Here is a 16,207-nt window from a genome sequence, read left to right as displayed (position 1 = left end):
ACAATGACCGATATGCGACTCGCCGACATGATGATTTTGACTATAAGCTGTTCATTACTACACGTAAATTCAAAACATTTAAGAATTCTGGCAACGACATTCATCCACAAGCATGGCTACATCAATTCTCTCATTGTTTTCCTCCCAACTGGTCGTTAGAACACAGATTAGAATTTATGTGTGCCTACTTAGAGAATGAACCAGCTGTAAGAATGCGGTCGGTCATTCACGATTGCCACAGTGAAGGAGAGTTTTACCATGCCTTCCTCTCAGCATATTGGTCTCAAGCCACACAAGACCAAGTAAAACATAGCATCATGATGATGAAACACTTTGAACAATCTGAATTTTCCAGTCTTGTCAAATATTTTGAAGACATGTTGCATAAGAATCAGTATCTTTCAAACCCATACAGCCCCTCAGAACTCATCCGCATTTGCTTACTCAAATTACCTGAACATTTACGACACATTATTTTGGCAGGACGTTGCAAAGACGACATTGAAGCTTTTCAAGGACTCTTACAAGAATTAGAAATTGACACTGACAATCGCGGAACGCGAAAACATGAAAACAATAATTACAGGACACATCCGCCACATTTCCGTGATGACAGAAATAATAAATGGACACGACAAGGCTATTCTCACAACACAAATCGTGACCAAAACAGACACCACCCTTATGACAACCGCTGGCAGAAAAATAGTTACAGAGAAAGATCGCATTTCCGTAGTAATGAATATGACAGAGATAACCATAGAAACAGACAATATGGTAATCAGAACTATTATTATCAAGGGAGACAGAATAATTTCAGACGCAACGGTCCACCACGCAGTTACTATTCCGGGAGAAATTCTCCACCACATGACCGACAAACAAGAAACTATGTAAACTACCGACAAAACGACAGACCTGAATTACATCAGAACTGGCGAGCTTCAAACAGGGAAGGGCCTTCTCGTCAAGGTGAATTTGTGGTTAGTTAGGTCTCCAAATCCCAATAACGACGCGCGCCAACAAAGAAACAGACAATGACTCGCACCGCAGGCAGCCGCGTTTGCCGGCTGGCTCAGAGAAAAATAACATAGGCGGTAACCTTGAGAAAAATTCCAGTATTCTTTACCGACGTATACAACATGGTAATTACTTTGCAGTTGAAACTCTGCGTACTAGAAAGAGTAAAGGTTTACACCACATTTCACATGTAGAACCGTTTATTGAATGATAATCTGCTGTTTAACTTAGTCTTTGCCATAAAACTTTTCACTTCACATTTCTAGTATGCTTTGTCAGACTTAGAAACTGTTAACATGCAACATTTTGGTTTACTTAAAAATACATTCTGGATTTAAAGTACTCTCTGTGAGATACCAGTCGACACAGTGGTTAGTTTATGTGACAGCTACACGATTTTTATCACGACGCTACTAATGAGTGACAATTTACAATGTTGCTTTTGCAGTGTTTCTGTTTTATATCTGCACAGTTTTCTGTTTTATTCTGGAAAGTAAAACATGTTTTAGTAGTAACTTTTGTGGTATAGCTACAATGAGACAGCCCTCTCCGTAGCACAACAATACGTTACAGTACAGTACTTTCTTCATCACAACAATAAGCGTAATAACTACGATATCTATACACAAAGCATTTCACTTTGGTTCTACATCTACATCTACATTCATAATCCGCAAGCCACCCAACGGTGTGTGGCGGAGGGCACTTTACGTGCCACTGTCATTACCTCCCTTTCCTGTTCCAGTCGCGTATGGTTCGCGGGAAGAACGACTGTCTGAAAACCTCCGTGCGCGCTCTAATCTCGCTAATTTTACATTCGTGATCTCCTCGGGAGGTATAAGTAGGGGGAAGCAATATACTCGATACCTCATCCAGAAACACACCCTCTCGAAACCTGGCGAGCAAGCTACACCGCGATGCAGAGCGCCTCTCTTGCAGAGTCTGCCACTTGAGTTTGCTAAACATCTCTGTAACGCTATCACGGTTACCAAATAACCCTGTGACGAAACGCGCCGCTCTTCCTTGGATCTTCTCTATCTCCTCCGTCAACCCGATCTGGTACGGATCCCACACCGATGAGCAATACTCAAGTATAGGTCGAACGAGTGTTTTGTAAGCCACCTCCTTTGTTGCTGGACTACATTTTCTAAGCACTCTCCCAATGAATCTCAACCTGGTACCCGCCTTACCAAGAATTAATTTTATATGATCATTCCACTTCAAATCGTTCCGCATGCATACTCCCAGATATTTTACAGAAGTAACTGCTACAAGTGTTTGTTCCGCTATCATATAATCATACAATAAAGGATCCTTCTTTCTATGTATTCGCAATACATTACATTTGTCTATGTTAAGGGACAGTTGCCACTCCCTGCACCAAGTGCCTATCCGCTACAGATCTTCCTGCATTTCGCTACAATTTTCTAATGCTGCAACTTCTCTGTATACTACAGCATCATCTGCAAAAAGCCGCATGGAACTTCCGACACTATCTACTAGGTCATTTATATATATTGTGAAAAGCAATGGTCACATAACACTCCCCTGTGGCACGCCAGAGGTTATTTTAACGTCTGTAGATGTCTCTCCATTGATAACAACATGCTGTTTATCATGAGGTAAGTACATTGACTTCTGCAGAACTTAGCTTTCGGAGGACGATAACTAAGAGACTTCCACAGAGATTATCTTACAACATGACGCACAGTTTAGCGCTACAGTACACGTATTTGAGTGATTAATTTCGCACTTAAAACATTTATTTTTTAAGATATTTGATGTACAATGATACAAGGGTTTTCCGTGATACATTTCATTCCATTGCTGTAATCTGTAACACCTGAGGGTATAATTACATTAATCCTCAGGGGGGTACACGCCTACTCTGTGTACCATGTGTTTGGCAAGCACAAGGAGCCCTAGCTAATATGGTATTTGCTTATACAACTTTACACATCGGTACCATATTTCTCTAACACAGAATTACACAGCTATCTGATTATTTACCTGAGAGAGACAAACATTTCTTTACTACATCAGTGACTCATGCTTACGTAATTACACAGTTGGGTAACTTCACACTTATGAAATTGTATTTTGTCCGTACTTTTGTGAACTGTTCATATGTTTTCGGACCCATTGTGATGTTATGAGAGCTTTGAATGACGTATTTGGTATGGGATCACGATTTTTAAAGTACGTTTGAGGTAGATGACACTATTGAAATGAGCAGAGAATTTTTTTAGGTTTTGAAATTATTGGAGGAAGCTACGACGATTTTGAGAGTTGACTGAGGTGTTATGATGATATTATTACGATGACTATGTGTATTATACTGTTGTGGTATGTTTATGATCAATAAGCTGATGCTATATGAGTTATTTGAGTATGCTACGTATCTGTTATCATAAAATATTGAAGAAGTGTCGACGAATAAGGTAAGGAATAATGAGTAGTGGTTAGGGACTCACTCTGGTTTGTGAAACAGGATGTTGGAAACCAAGAATCGTACTTTAAGAGTTATGAAATGTGTGTAAATGCGTGAATGTATCACAATGCCGACGAAAATTTTTTGGACAGTTATATCAATAGGATTTTGTTTTTACACATTTGTAACGAAATTCTCAACCTGTGAATTTTTTTATATGAAACTGCCATTGTAACGGAAACTGCTGTTGTAAATATTTCAGTAAGAAAGGTAAGTGACCGTGACGTAATGCGTTGCGAGCGGCCAGGTGTGCCAGCCGCCTTGAGAAAAAGCCATTAGTGTGTGCCAGAGGCGCAGGTGGAGAAAAAAAAAAGGGAGGCCATTATCCTCGCTATTGACATTCCTTTGTAGAAAGCATCGTAAATACGACACGCTCAAACTTGAAAACATGATTACACTGTAGAGTTCTTAATTTATGATATTTACTAAAATGTCTAATGAAACGATGAGAAACATTTCACAGCTGTTGTCTTGCTAGTTGAGAGAAGTGCCATATGGCTTGCTTTATGTATTTATTTACTCATTTTGTTTAATATCTAGTTTCTAGCTGCACTGCAGCACTGGTTAAAATAGAATTTATAGATGTACTAATATAAATATTTCCTGTCTACAGATCGAGTAAATAATAATTTTTTTCAAACAAATGAGGGAGCACAAAAAGACATTTACCTTCACAGGAACTGCATACATAATTTTCTTTTCTAGTACTTAGTAATTTTTTTGTTGAATTAGTTTCTGTGGTGCTCCACTTTAATTGCATAGACATTAAGATGTGAATAGACATTTCCCTTATTTGTCTTGTTTTCTTTAGTGTAATATTTTTTTTCTGCTTGAGCTTTGTCATGTTTAGATATAAGCTGCTGTTTGCCAGGCATAGTGTTACTGAATCTGACTTTGTGTTACTCTGCTAAGCCAGTTTACTACTGATTTATTTTTCTTGTTTGCTGCTCATTGCCTTATATTAGTCGTAATATTGCAATTTATTTGCCAATGTCCATTTTTTTTGTCATTGCTGTTTGCGTTAATTGTTTTGTGCTGCTGCATTGCCTCGTCCCTTAGATTAGCATCTGAGCTCAGTAGATTTAAGTTAGCTTAAGAGGGGGTAGACTATATAAGAAACTATGGACAATAGGAAAAAAATGCATTGAGAAGTTATATAAAAAAGATTTGGGCCAAAATCAGTATTGTACACTGAGAAATAATTATTATGAAAGAAATATGAATAGAATACAGAAAGCAGGTATAGATAGGACTTTTTGGGAATAATGACGAATGAAGGGAAATCTCCGAGAAGTAAAGAAAGTTTTGTTTGCAAAATACTGCAGTAAAAGAAACCCTGTCCTTTCCTTGTGTTATCCCACTATGTGTTTGTGTTCCCTTGTGTATTTGTGTTTTTCCTGTCTTTATGTGTTTAGCTAATAAGATTTATGTTGTAGAATTTTTCAAATACTATGTTATTTTCTTCATAAAGGTGTTTAGACATTATTTATTCTGTTTTGTTTTAATGCTCATGTGTGAAGTCGATGTTTCAATAATTATTCTGATCTTTTATGTATGTACTTATGTCATAATTCCTGTAACACTGATGTATATGTTTATTTCTATCCTGTTGTAAAGCCTGTATTACTACAAATTTTATCTGTATTGTTATGTTCTTTAATGATGTATTTTGTACCTTTGTAATTGTATTCTTATGTTATAAAATTGTAATCGACACCAGGTCATCAAATTAAGTAACTTGTAAGTTACATTTCACTGCACACGTTTCTGTTGGTCCTAGTATATGGACAACATATGAGAAGTAGGGACTGATAGTGTGTGCACGTGTGTTAATGATTCAGCAAGGGACTGGATAACAGCATTGCTGGTTCTAAGGACAATTCCAAAAAACTTTGTGAGTGCACAAGTGGTGGTTATGGACTTGCTATATTATCTACAAGACTCTTCAATGGTGATTGTGCACCTGCACAGTCACAACAGATGGCTGTTGGCCATCTCTACCAGGACTACAGTGGGTCTGCATGTTTGATTGCCCACCAATTTCTACAAGGACTGCGGTGGGTCTGCACCTCTGGTGGCCCACCAGTACCGTAGTCTCTACCAGGACTACAGTGGGTCTGCTCTGTGATGACCTACCTACCAATATTCTTCAAAACTTCGACTGACTCTGCGGTGGGTTTACTCTGTTGTGGCCCATTACCTGTCAGCATGTCAAGAGTCAGCACTGTCTTTCCGTTGGAAGGACAACACTACTTCTTCAAGACTGCATGGACATCCACTACTTCCGTGTGCAATTTCTTTTACTTATGAGACTTTGTGAAAAAAACTGTAATTACTATTATGATGAATGATCAGGACGATCTTTATGGACTGTGAGAAAATTTTAGCTTTTGACCAACATTGTATCAATAAGTGTGTGCATTTGATTTCTTTGTTATTGTAATTATGAAAAATTTTTTGAAATCGTTAGTGGCCACTGCCCAAAACAATTTGCAAAATTTTTTGTGGGGAGCTTGGGGGCTATGTAAGTAGGCTGTTTAGGTTTTCTTATTGGTAACGCCACGTAGCGCTCTGTGTGAAAATCACTGGCTGTGCTGTGTGCAGTCTGTGGCTAGTTTGCATTGTTGTCTGCCATTGTAGTGTTAGGCAGCTGGCTGTGAACAGCGCGTAGCGTTGCGCAGTTGGAGGTGAGCCGCCAGCAGTGGTGGATGTGGGGAGAGAGATGGCGGAGTTTTGAAATATGTCATGAACTGCTATATATATTATGACTATTGAGCTGGCAGTAGTGGCGCTCGCTGTATTGCAGTAGCTTGAGTAGCGAAGATTTTTGTGAGGTAAGTGATTTGTGAAAGGTATAGTTTAATGTTAGTCAGGGCCATTCTTTTGTAGGGATTATTGAAAGTCAGATTGCGTTGCGCTAAAAATATTGTGAGTCAGTTTAAGCACAGTCTCGTGTGTAATTCTTCAAAAAGGGGACGTTTCACTCCCAGCAATACTCCAGAAGAGGACGAAGAACTAATGTAGGCAGTCTTTTTACTACATCTGTTGTGGTTTTGAAGCATCCTAAAATAAATCGCAAGCATTGATTCGCCTTTCTATTATCATCTATTATATCACGGATTCAGTTCAGCTGTAATCGGTAAGTATGTAGTAGAATCGACAACTTTCAAATTTCTGCAACTGCTCACATAGATGAAATGTAACGTAACTCTTTTAGCGCTCGTGTGGGGGATCTGACTACATTGTCTAGATCTTTTAGTAAATCTTCTGAACACTTTGCTAGACGAGAGTACCATCTGCAAAAAATCGAAGAGGCTTGTTCAGCTTGTGTCCTAAATCCTTAATATTAACGAAGAGCGTGATTTCCCTAAATCGTTTCAGGCAAATGCTGGGATGGTTCCTTTGAAAGGGCACGGCCGATTTCCTTCCCCATGCTTCCCTAACCCGAGCTTGTGCTCCGTCTCTAATGACCTCGTTGTCGACGGGACGTTGAAAAACACTAACCTAACCTAAACGAAGAGCAGTAGAGGATCTTTAACGTTTCCTTGGGAAATTGAAAACATGTTTTTTCACTAAATGACTTCCTGTTCGTTACTTCGAAATGTGACCATTGTGACAGGGAACCAAGAATTCAGTCACAATGCTGAGATGTTGCTTTGCAGGAATGCAATGTAGGTGTTGTACCACAAGCCCAATGTAATCGTAACAGTGTTCCACGAATGAATAAATATGCAGTTACCTTTACTACAATATGAAGGTCGCATTAGGGTTTTCTTTCTGAATGTATTCTACTTCAGTTTTCTCTTACTTTTTCCGGAGATTTGTGTTCAAAAGTGTAAACGCAGTGCGTGGGATCTGGTAGTCTGGGAGAGGCAGGATATGGCAACGTTAGAGGATGGGGCCGCAATCAGCTACCGTTGGCTACAGTAAACACATACACTTTATTTGAGGAACTAGTTTTTCAACAATTATTTGAAAAGAATTTACTACGATGCCGTCTGGAGGCCTTACTAAGAAAGAATTCAAAATTATTTATCGGCTGATGGCCACAAGAAACGTCAGAATACTCAACAGCAGAAGGCCTGAATTACAAGTAAGGAAGACAGTTACACGTTAGCAAGTACTAAGATCCCGAATGAGATTTTCACTCTGCAGCGGAGTGTGCGCTGATATGAAACTTCCTGGCAGATTAAAACTGTGAAAGGCAAAGGTGCCGAGTTAGAGTCTCGGTCGGGCACACAGTTTTAATCTGCCAGGAAGTTTCATATCAACGCACACTCCGCTGCAGAGTGAAAATCTCATTCTGGAAACATTCCCCAGGCTGTGGCTAAGCCATGTCTCCGCAATATCCTTTCTTTCAGGAGTGCTAGTTCTGCAAGGTTCGCAGGAGAGCTTCTGTAAAGTTTGGAAGGTAGGAGACGAGCTACTGGCAGAAGTAAAGCTGTGGGTACCGGGAGTGAGTCGTGCTTCGGTAGCTCAGTTGGTAGAGCACTTGCCCGCGAAAGGCAAAGATCCCGAGTTCGAGTCTCGGTCGGGCACACAGTTTTAATCTGCCAGGAAGTTTCAAGTACTAAGATATTCTCTTCTTAAACAATCAGAAACTGTAACAAGCTACAGTAACGTCTGAACGCCTTATTAAGAAAGGATTGCAAATTATTTGTCGGTTGAAGGCCACAAGAAATTTCAGAATACACAGCGGATGAAGGCCTGAACTACAAGTGAGGACGGCAATTACACGTTAAAAATACTAAAACATTTTTTAAACCATCTTAACAAACTGTAACAAGCTATAGTGACCGCTGAAGGCCTTATCAGGACAGAATTGAAAATTATTTGTCGGCTGAAAGCTACAAGCAATGTTACAAAAAATTAACGGCTCAAGGCCTGAATTACAACTGAGGAAGGCAATTACACGTTAAAATATGAAGGTAAATTTTAAACAGTTATGACAACTTGACCAAGTAAGACGGAGTGATCCACAGACAGTGCTCCCTGGATCGACCTAGAGCTGTGTAACGGGTGAGACTGGCATCCAAGAGTAATGTTCACCTAAGGAGGGCAACTCAAACTACAGACGGTTTAAACGCCGATCAACGTTCTTAGCAAATCCACCTAACACCAGATAACCAGTAAAACGATGGAATAATTCAGGCGAAAGGAAAGTGACAGACAGCACTGCGTCTCCAGAATCCGGTGTTTAAAACACCAGAAAGCAGAAGGAACCACTATAACCGAGGTAGACATACCTCAATCAAGGAAGCTGTCAAATTACCCGCCATGCCGGACAGCATTGACAAGACGAAGAAAAGTACACTGCCGCAAATTACGCTAACCTCCAGGGCAGGCTGAACCGTGTCGTTTGCCACGGTTCCTGTTTCTCCCTTGGTTTACTCCTGTTTGGAGTTTCCGCGCTTTCCTAGAGGGCGTTGTGCAGCCGCCGCCCGCTGGAAGGAGGCGCTGTGTCACGTGACGTGCCGAGGGCGGACGAGGCAATTCAGACAGGTGTTCGGCCCTGGACGACCGTTCTGCAGCGGGACGCTCGCTCCCTCTATGCTAAGTCTGGATGGGTCCAAAACCCAGGGCGTAAGGATACGAGAGGCCGTAAATTTGTGGACAGCGTTTGGTTTCCGTTCATGGACTGGGAAAGCAATGGATGGGTCAGGAGTCCACTACACGCAACAAGCGGCTACACGGGTAGCAGGGGTTGTGTGGCGTGGGCTGGGCGGTTTTTTAGGTTAAATGGCCTTGGGCAAGTACAGAAAGGGCAACAGCCTCAACGGGTGCGGGGCAAAGTCAGGACATGCGGGGACCAAGCAGCAATCGGTATTGTAATTGTAAACTGTCGAAGCTGCGTTGGTAAAGTACCGGAACTTCAAGCGCTGATAGAAAGCACCGAAGCTGAAATCGTTGTAGGTACAGAAAGCTGGCTGAAGCCAGAGATAAATTCTGCCGAAATTTTTACAAAGGTACAGACGGTGTTTAGAAAGGATAGATTGCATGCAACCAGTGGGGGAGTGTTCGTCGCTGTTAGTAGTAGTTTATCCTGTAGTGAAGTAGAAGTGGATAGTTCCTGTGAATTATTATGGGTAGAGGTTACACTCAACAACCGAGCTAGGTTAATAATTGGCTCCTTTTACCGACCTCCCGACTCAGCAGCATTAGTGGCAGAACAACTGAGAGAAAATTTGGAATACATTTCACATAAATTTCCTCAGCATGTTATAGTCTTAGGTGGAGATTTCAATTTACCAGATATAGACTGGGACACTCAGATGTTTAGGACGGGTGGTAGGGACAGAGCATCGAGTGACATTATACTGAGTGCACTACCCGAAAATTACCTCGAGCAATTAAACAGAGAACCGACTCGTGGAGATAACATCTTGGACCTACTGATAACAAACAGACCCGAACTTTTCGACTCTGTATGTGCAGAACAGGGAATCAGTGATCATAAGGCCGTTGCAGCATCCCTGAATATAGAAGTTAATAGGAATATAAAAAAAGGGAGGAAGGTTTATCTGTTTAGCAAGAGTAATAGAAGGCAGATTTCAGACTACCTAACAGATCAAAACGAAAATTTCTGTTCCGACACTGACAATGTTGAGTGTTTATGGAAAAAGTTCAAGGCAATTGTAAAATGCGTTTTAGGCAGGTACGTGCCGAGTAAAACTGTGAGGGACGGGAAAAACCCACCGTGGTGCAACAACAAAGTTAGGAAACTACTGCGGAAGCAAAGAGAGCTTCACTCCAAGTTTAAACGCAGCCAAAACCTCTCAGACAAACAGAAGCTAAACGATGTCAATGTTAGCGTAGGGAGGGCTATGCGTGAAGCGTTCAGTGAATTCGAAAGTAAAATTCTATGTACCGACTTGACAGAAAATCCTCGGAAGTTCTGGTCTTAGGTTAAATCAGTAAGTGGCTCGAAACAGCATATCCAGACACTCCGGGATGATGATGGCATTGAAACAGAGGATGACACGCGTAAAGCTGAAATACTAAACACCTTTTTCCAAAGCTGTTTCACAGAGGAAGACCGCACTACAGTTCCTTCTCTAAAACCTCGCACAAACGAAAAAATGGCTGACATCGAAATAAGTGTCCAAGGAATAGAAAAGCAACTGGAATCACTCAACAGAGGAAAGTCCACTGGACCTGACGGGATACCAATTCGATTCTACACAGAGTACGCGAAAGAACTTGCCCCCCTTCTAACAGCCGTGTACCGCAAGTCTCTAGAGGAACGGAAGGTTCCAAATGATTGGAAAAGAGCACAGGTAGTCCCAGTCTTCAGGAAGGGTCGTCGAGCAGATGCGCAAAACTATAGACCTATATCTCTGACGTCGATCTGTTGTAGAATTTTACAACATGTTTTTTGCTCGACTTTGCTTGACTTCCGGAAGGCGTTCGATACAGTTCCGCACTGTCGCCTGATAAACAAAGTAAGAGCCTACGGAATATCAGACCAGCTGTGTGGCTGGATTGAAGAGTTTTTAGCAAACAGAACACAGCATGTTGTTATCAATGCAGAGACGTCTACAGACGTTAAAGTAACCTCTGGCGTGCCACAGGGGAGTGTTATGGGACCATTGCTTTTCACAATATATATAAATGACCTAGTAGATAGTGTCGGAAGTTCCATGCGGCTTTTCGCGGATGATGCTGTAGTATACAGAGAAGTTGCAGCATTAGAAAATTGTAGCGAAATGCAGGAAGATCTGCAGCGGATAGGCACTTGGTGCAGGGAGTGGCAACTGACCCTTAACATAGACAAATGTAATGTATTGCGAATACATAGAAAGAAGGATCCTTTATTGTATGATTATATGATAGCGGAACAAACATTTGTAGCAGTTACTTCTGTAAAATATGCGTGCGGAACGATTTGAAGTGGAATGATCATATAAAATTAATTGTTGGTAAGGCGGGTACCAGGTTGAGATTCATTGGGAGAGTGCTTAGAAAATGTAGTCCATCAACAAAGGAGGTGGCTTATAAAAACACTCGTTCGACCTATACTTGAGTATTGCTCATCAGTGTGGGATCCGTACCAGACCGGGTTTAAGGAGGAGATAGACAAGTCCCAAGAAGAGCGGCGCGTTTCGTCACAGGGTTATTTGGTAACCGTGATAGCGTTACGGAGATGTTTAGCAAACTCAAGTGGCAGACTCTGCAAGAGAGGCGCTCTGCATCGCGGTGTAGCTTGCTCGCCAGGTTTCGAGAGGGTGCGTTTCTGGATGAGGTATCAAATATATTGCTTCCCCCTACTTATACCTCCCGAGGAGATCACGAATGCAAAATTAGAGAGATTAGAGCGCGCACGGAGGCTTTCATACAGTCGTTCTTCCCGCGAACCATACGCGACTGGAACAGGAAAGGGAGGTAAAGACAGTGGCACGTAAAGTGCCCTCCGCCACACACCGTTGGGTGGCTTGCGTAGTATAAATGTAGATGTAGATGTAGAAGTCCGACTGCGGCTGCCAATAGCCTCCAGAAGGTGGTGTCGTCACTGAAAGTGAGATATTTCATCTAGTTAGTGCAACAGACTTCGTCTAGCGGAGCCAATCTCCCGGTGTTGTCGGAGCTACTAACAACTGTGTGGCAACGTTTCTCTGCTTTGAGTTGGTGATCGGAAATTGCCTTCCGTGTGTGTTACCGTCCGCTTGCATGATCGTGTATTTGAACGCCATGCCGACTTAAGGCGCGCGTCGTAAGGAAACAAAAAAAAAAATTTTTTTTTGGCTGTAGACCTTCTGCTAGCCGTTGTTTTCCCATGGACGGCGTAGGTGACTGTTTGTATATGCACGTTGTAAAATGTTAAATAACCTTGTACTGTCTGGCGGAGGGATAGAGTGGACTGTAGCCAGTTTTATGGATGTCTGAAATGCGACATTATGTTAATGTTCGTCAATATCTGTTGTGTTTTAGTACGTAGGAATATTTAACTTTAGTCGTTGTTATTGTGTATATATTCTTGTGTTACGGAGTTTAGTCCCCGTGGCAGTTAAGTGCTCTATTTGATTTTATTTAAGGTAGTGCGAGAGTTTCCATTTGGTAATCTGCCTAGCCACAACTGATGTCAGTTGCTCGGTCTGTCTGAAATGTTGGGCCTGTTTGGTAGAGACCGTTCTTGACTTGCTCTCCTCACCTCCGAAGTCCTGTATTGATACTACGGCGGTAGTTCTGCCGGAATGTCAGTTGCAGAAGTTACCAATTCTTGTGAGCAAAAATAAAGCTACCTTCGCCTCTGTAATTTTCGTCTGCTGGCCAGCAAGCTTTAAAAATCACCAACAGGTCTTCGTCCAACCTAGTGGCTCGTGTGAGACGAGTTCTCTTTCCAGTTCGGGTAAATGTTTCCTCCTTCTGGTGTAGCCATGCTCTTTCCTGAGCCACGCTGGGGTAAGAGTTGCCCGAGAGTCTATTGCCGCTCAGTGTTCCAGGAGAATGAAATAAGCGGTTAATTATCGACTCCACCGTTATGCCCAAGAAAGGCGAATTAGAGTAATTCTGGGCAACCTAAGTATTGTACACTATTAAGATAGTTCTAGGTTTGAAGAAATTGCTGTTTGGTGAAATTTAGCCTTCTGTGTCGGTAATCCGACGTATTCCACGATCCAACATTGTTATAGAACTGAAAGATTTGGTTTTGATACATTTGCTGAGACGTGACTTAATTATTTGCTATTGATGTTAGTTACTACAAATGAATCTTCTTTAATTTGTGGTTATAATGCTTACTGAGTGATCATCCTTAATGGTGTAACATTTAATGTGCTTCTGATTGTCACCTATGTCACCTACTGATTTCATTCGGACACCGAAAACGTGATCCTTGCGTAAGTTTATCGGACTTTTTAACCAATGATCTTTATCGTTTATGGTCTTAAAGATATGTTTGTTAAAAAGGAATAATTTTAGATTTCTATTGTTTATTAAGTAAATCTTAAGTTATATAGGAAGTATTACGAGTGTAAATATTCTCTCATAGGAAGTATTACGAGTGCAAATATTCTCTCATTGTTACACTTGTTTGTTCTGGGGTTTGCACTGAAGAGTGTGGCAATAAATGCTAAACCTAAAGTGAAGCGTTGGGGCGAATTAATCCTTTCCGGCCGGCCGGAGTGGCCGTGCGGTTCTAGGCGCTACAGTCTGGAACCGAGCGACCGCTATGGTCGCAGGTTCGAATCCTGCCTCGGGCATGGACGTGTGTGATGTCCTTAGGTTAGTAAGGTTTAATTGGTTCTAAGCTCTAGGCGACTGATGACCTCAGAACTTAAGTCGCATAGTGCTCAGAGCCATTTGAACCAATCCTTTCCCTTATCATTACCTTTAAAGATAACTGATAGTTTGTCGGTTTTTGTCGAAATCGGTTAGGACAATAGTTTATTGATTCACCGCGTAGAAAGACTATATGACAGGTAACTGGGGCGGTAGAGGCCACTAGGCAGTAAGATACAGCTTCACCAATTAAAACACTAAATTCAAACTAATATTAAGCGGTAGAAGGCAGCTAAAAGCTTCCGCCAACCTTGCAGACTCCACTTGTTACGTTTGGTCTCACCGACCCTAGGAGAGGCAACAAGCAAACAACAGCGAGATCTCAAACAGTGGAGGTTTCACTACTGGATAAGGTTCACTCAACTTCAAACGTCCTGGGTTCGGTCGTCGGCTACAGCCCCGCAGTGCCTGCACGCCTGCCCTGGCACTGCGGACATCCTCGCTGCTCCGTCCGAAGCCGAACTGCCTGACACACGCGACGACTCGGAAATACAAGCGGTCGCATCAAAGATAGTACCACAGTGCTGGCTATCGATAACCGCTGCTGCTGCCACTCGCGGACAAACAATAGTAGCATAGCACAAGAAAAAACGAGACGCTACAGCCACTACTACAAGACGCCAAGTTATGAACGGTAAGAACGCGAGCCGCACACGGCTCAGTGCGTTTTATAGAACATTGTCACTTGATGTGTCACGTCTCTGACTTATACCAAGATTAACAGCATAGCAAACACGCACGCAATGCCAGGAATCCTTGCAACCAGAGCAACCACAGAGTGGTAAACCATATTACGAAGGTTTTTCCAAAAGTAATGCCTCCTCTCTCTCTCTCTCTCTCTCATATATATATATATATATATATATATATATATATATATATATATATATATATATATATATAATTTCAGGTGGTTTCGTTGTTCTGCGGTAGCAGGTGCCAGCAGAGAAGTGTTCCATTATGGAGTCTGATAGGGACGCGGGAATAAAACAGCGATGTGTGATTGAATTCCTCACTGCTGAAGAAATTGCGCCAATTGAAATCCAGCGACGCTTGTAACGCTGGAAATGCATATCCCCCTATTTCCATATATTGTACTGTAAATTTTTTCCTTATTTTGTTACCTGAATATATGACATTTCTGTGCCTTTATATGTTGTAATTGTTTTACTATATATATATATATATATATATATATATATATATATATATATATATATATGCATTTATGTCGATGTATAATTGATTTGTTGTGTAAAGATTATTTGTATTTATACGCTGGGTCTGGCCCAGAGAAAACTATACTATCGAACGAATACATCGATAGGTCGTGTGGAGAACGAAAGTGTTTAGGATCTTTGGTAGTGTTAACTCTGTCGCGTGGAGCGCGGGCAGAGCAGGAGTCTGGCTGGAGTAGTGCGGTTGAGCAGGTGTGTTGTGTGACGCTCCCGCGAGTTGCCGCGCTTTCGGGGTTTGGCAGCGTGTAATTACGCTCGACTGGCTATAATAGATTCCAGCATGGTGTCGCGGACGGGAAACATTAGCGGGCACACATCAAGAGCCCGTTTCGCCTGGTGACCGTGTCGAGAAGGCGCGCCAGCATCCAGCTTCTGCAACAGCGACGGCCGACAATGAGTGACTGTCGCCACCTCCTCGATCGACGACTTCAAACCTTCAATCAACCAACAGGGAAGACTAAAAGCATGTAAAGTTTCAGAACTGTATGGCAGACCTCAGCTTTTCAAACTGTTCCATTTGCCTCGCAAAAATTACAGCAACTTAACATGAACCTTTTTTGCTCATTGTCCCAATTGCATTACCAAGCAGGGTCCCTTCCTTTTCCGAAATGAACCCGAGTGTCGTTGAAATTCAAACGCCAGCATTAAAATTCGATTTCACTGCTTTAATTTCAAAGTTCAGTTTAAGTATTCATAGCTGGCTACAATATTTAGATTACACAAGCACAAATTAAGAGTGCGAGTTTTGTTACCGTATTTTAGCTTACCTGTGACTGCAGCTCAGCTTGGTACGTACTAAATTTTACTATTGTTAATTGTTCAGAATCATTTAATTCAAGTTCAAAGTTAAATCTCTTATTTATAAATTGCGTAGATTCAAGTAGCTTTTGAAATGGTTGTTGAGGTAGTCCAAGACTAACCGTATTTTACTGAATTTCGATGTGCTTAAGAAAGAAAGCTTCTTATTAATTTCAGTCACTAAATTAACTTTCAATTTTCCGGTTTTATTAATTCTTTTGCTATATTAAGTCAGAGTGCAGCGAAATTTATTACTTCTGACAAACTTTCAGTTTTCACACTACACGTGTCAACCTTCAGTTGCCACGCTTCTAGTGCTAATTATATGTGTAATTACCTTTCTTTTTCAGTTACTATAGTAATTGTCCATAGGACTGGCGAC

The sequence above is a fragment of the Schistocerca nitens genome, chromosome 8, assembly GCF_023898315.1.
Source record: "Schistocerca nitens isolate TAMUIC-IGC-003100 chromosome 8, iqSchNite1.1, whole genome shotgun sequence".
Taxonomy (NCBI): Eukaryota; Metazoa; Arthropoda; class Insecta; order Orthoptera; family Acrididae; genus Schistocerca; species Schistocerca nitens.
Note: the sequence above shows the minus strand (reverse complement) of the source record.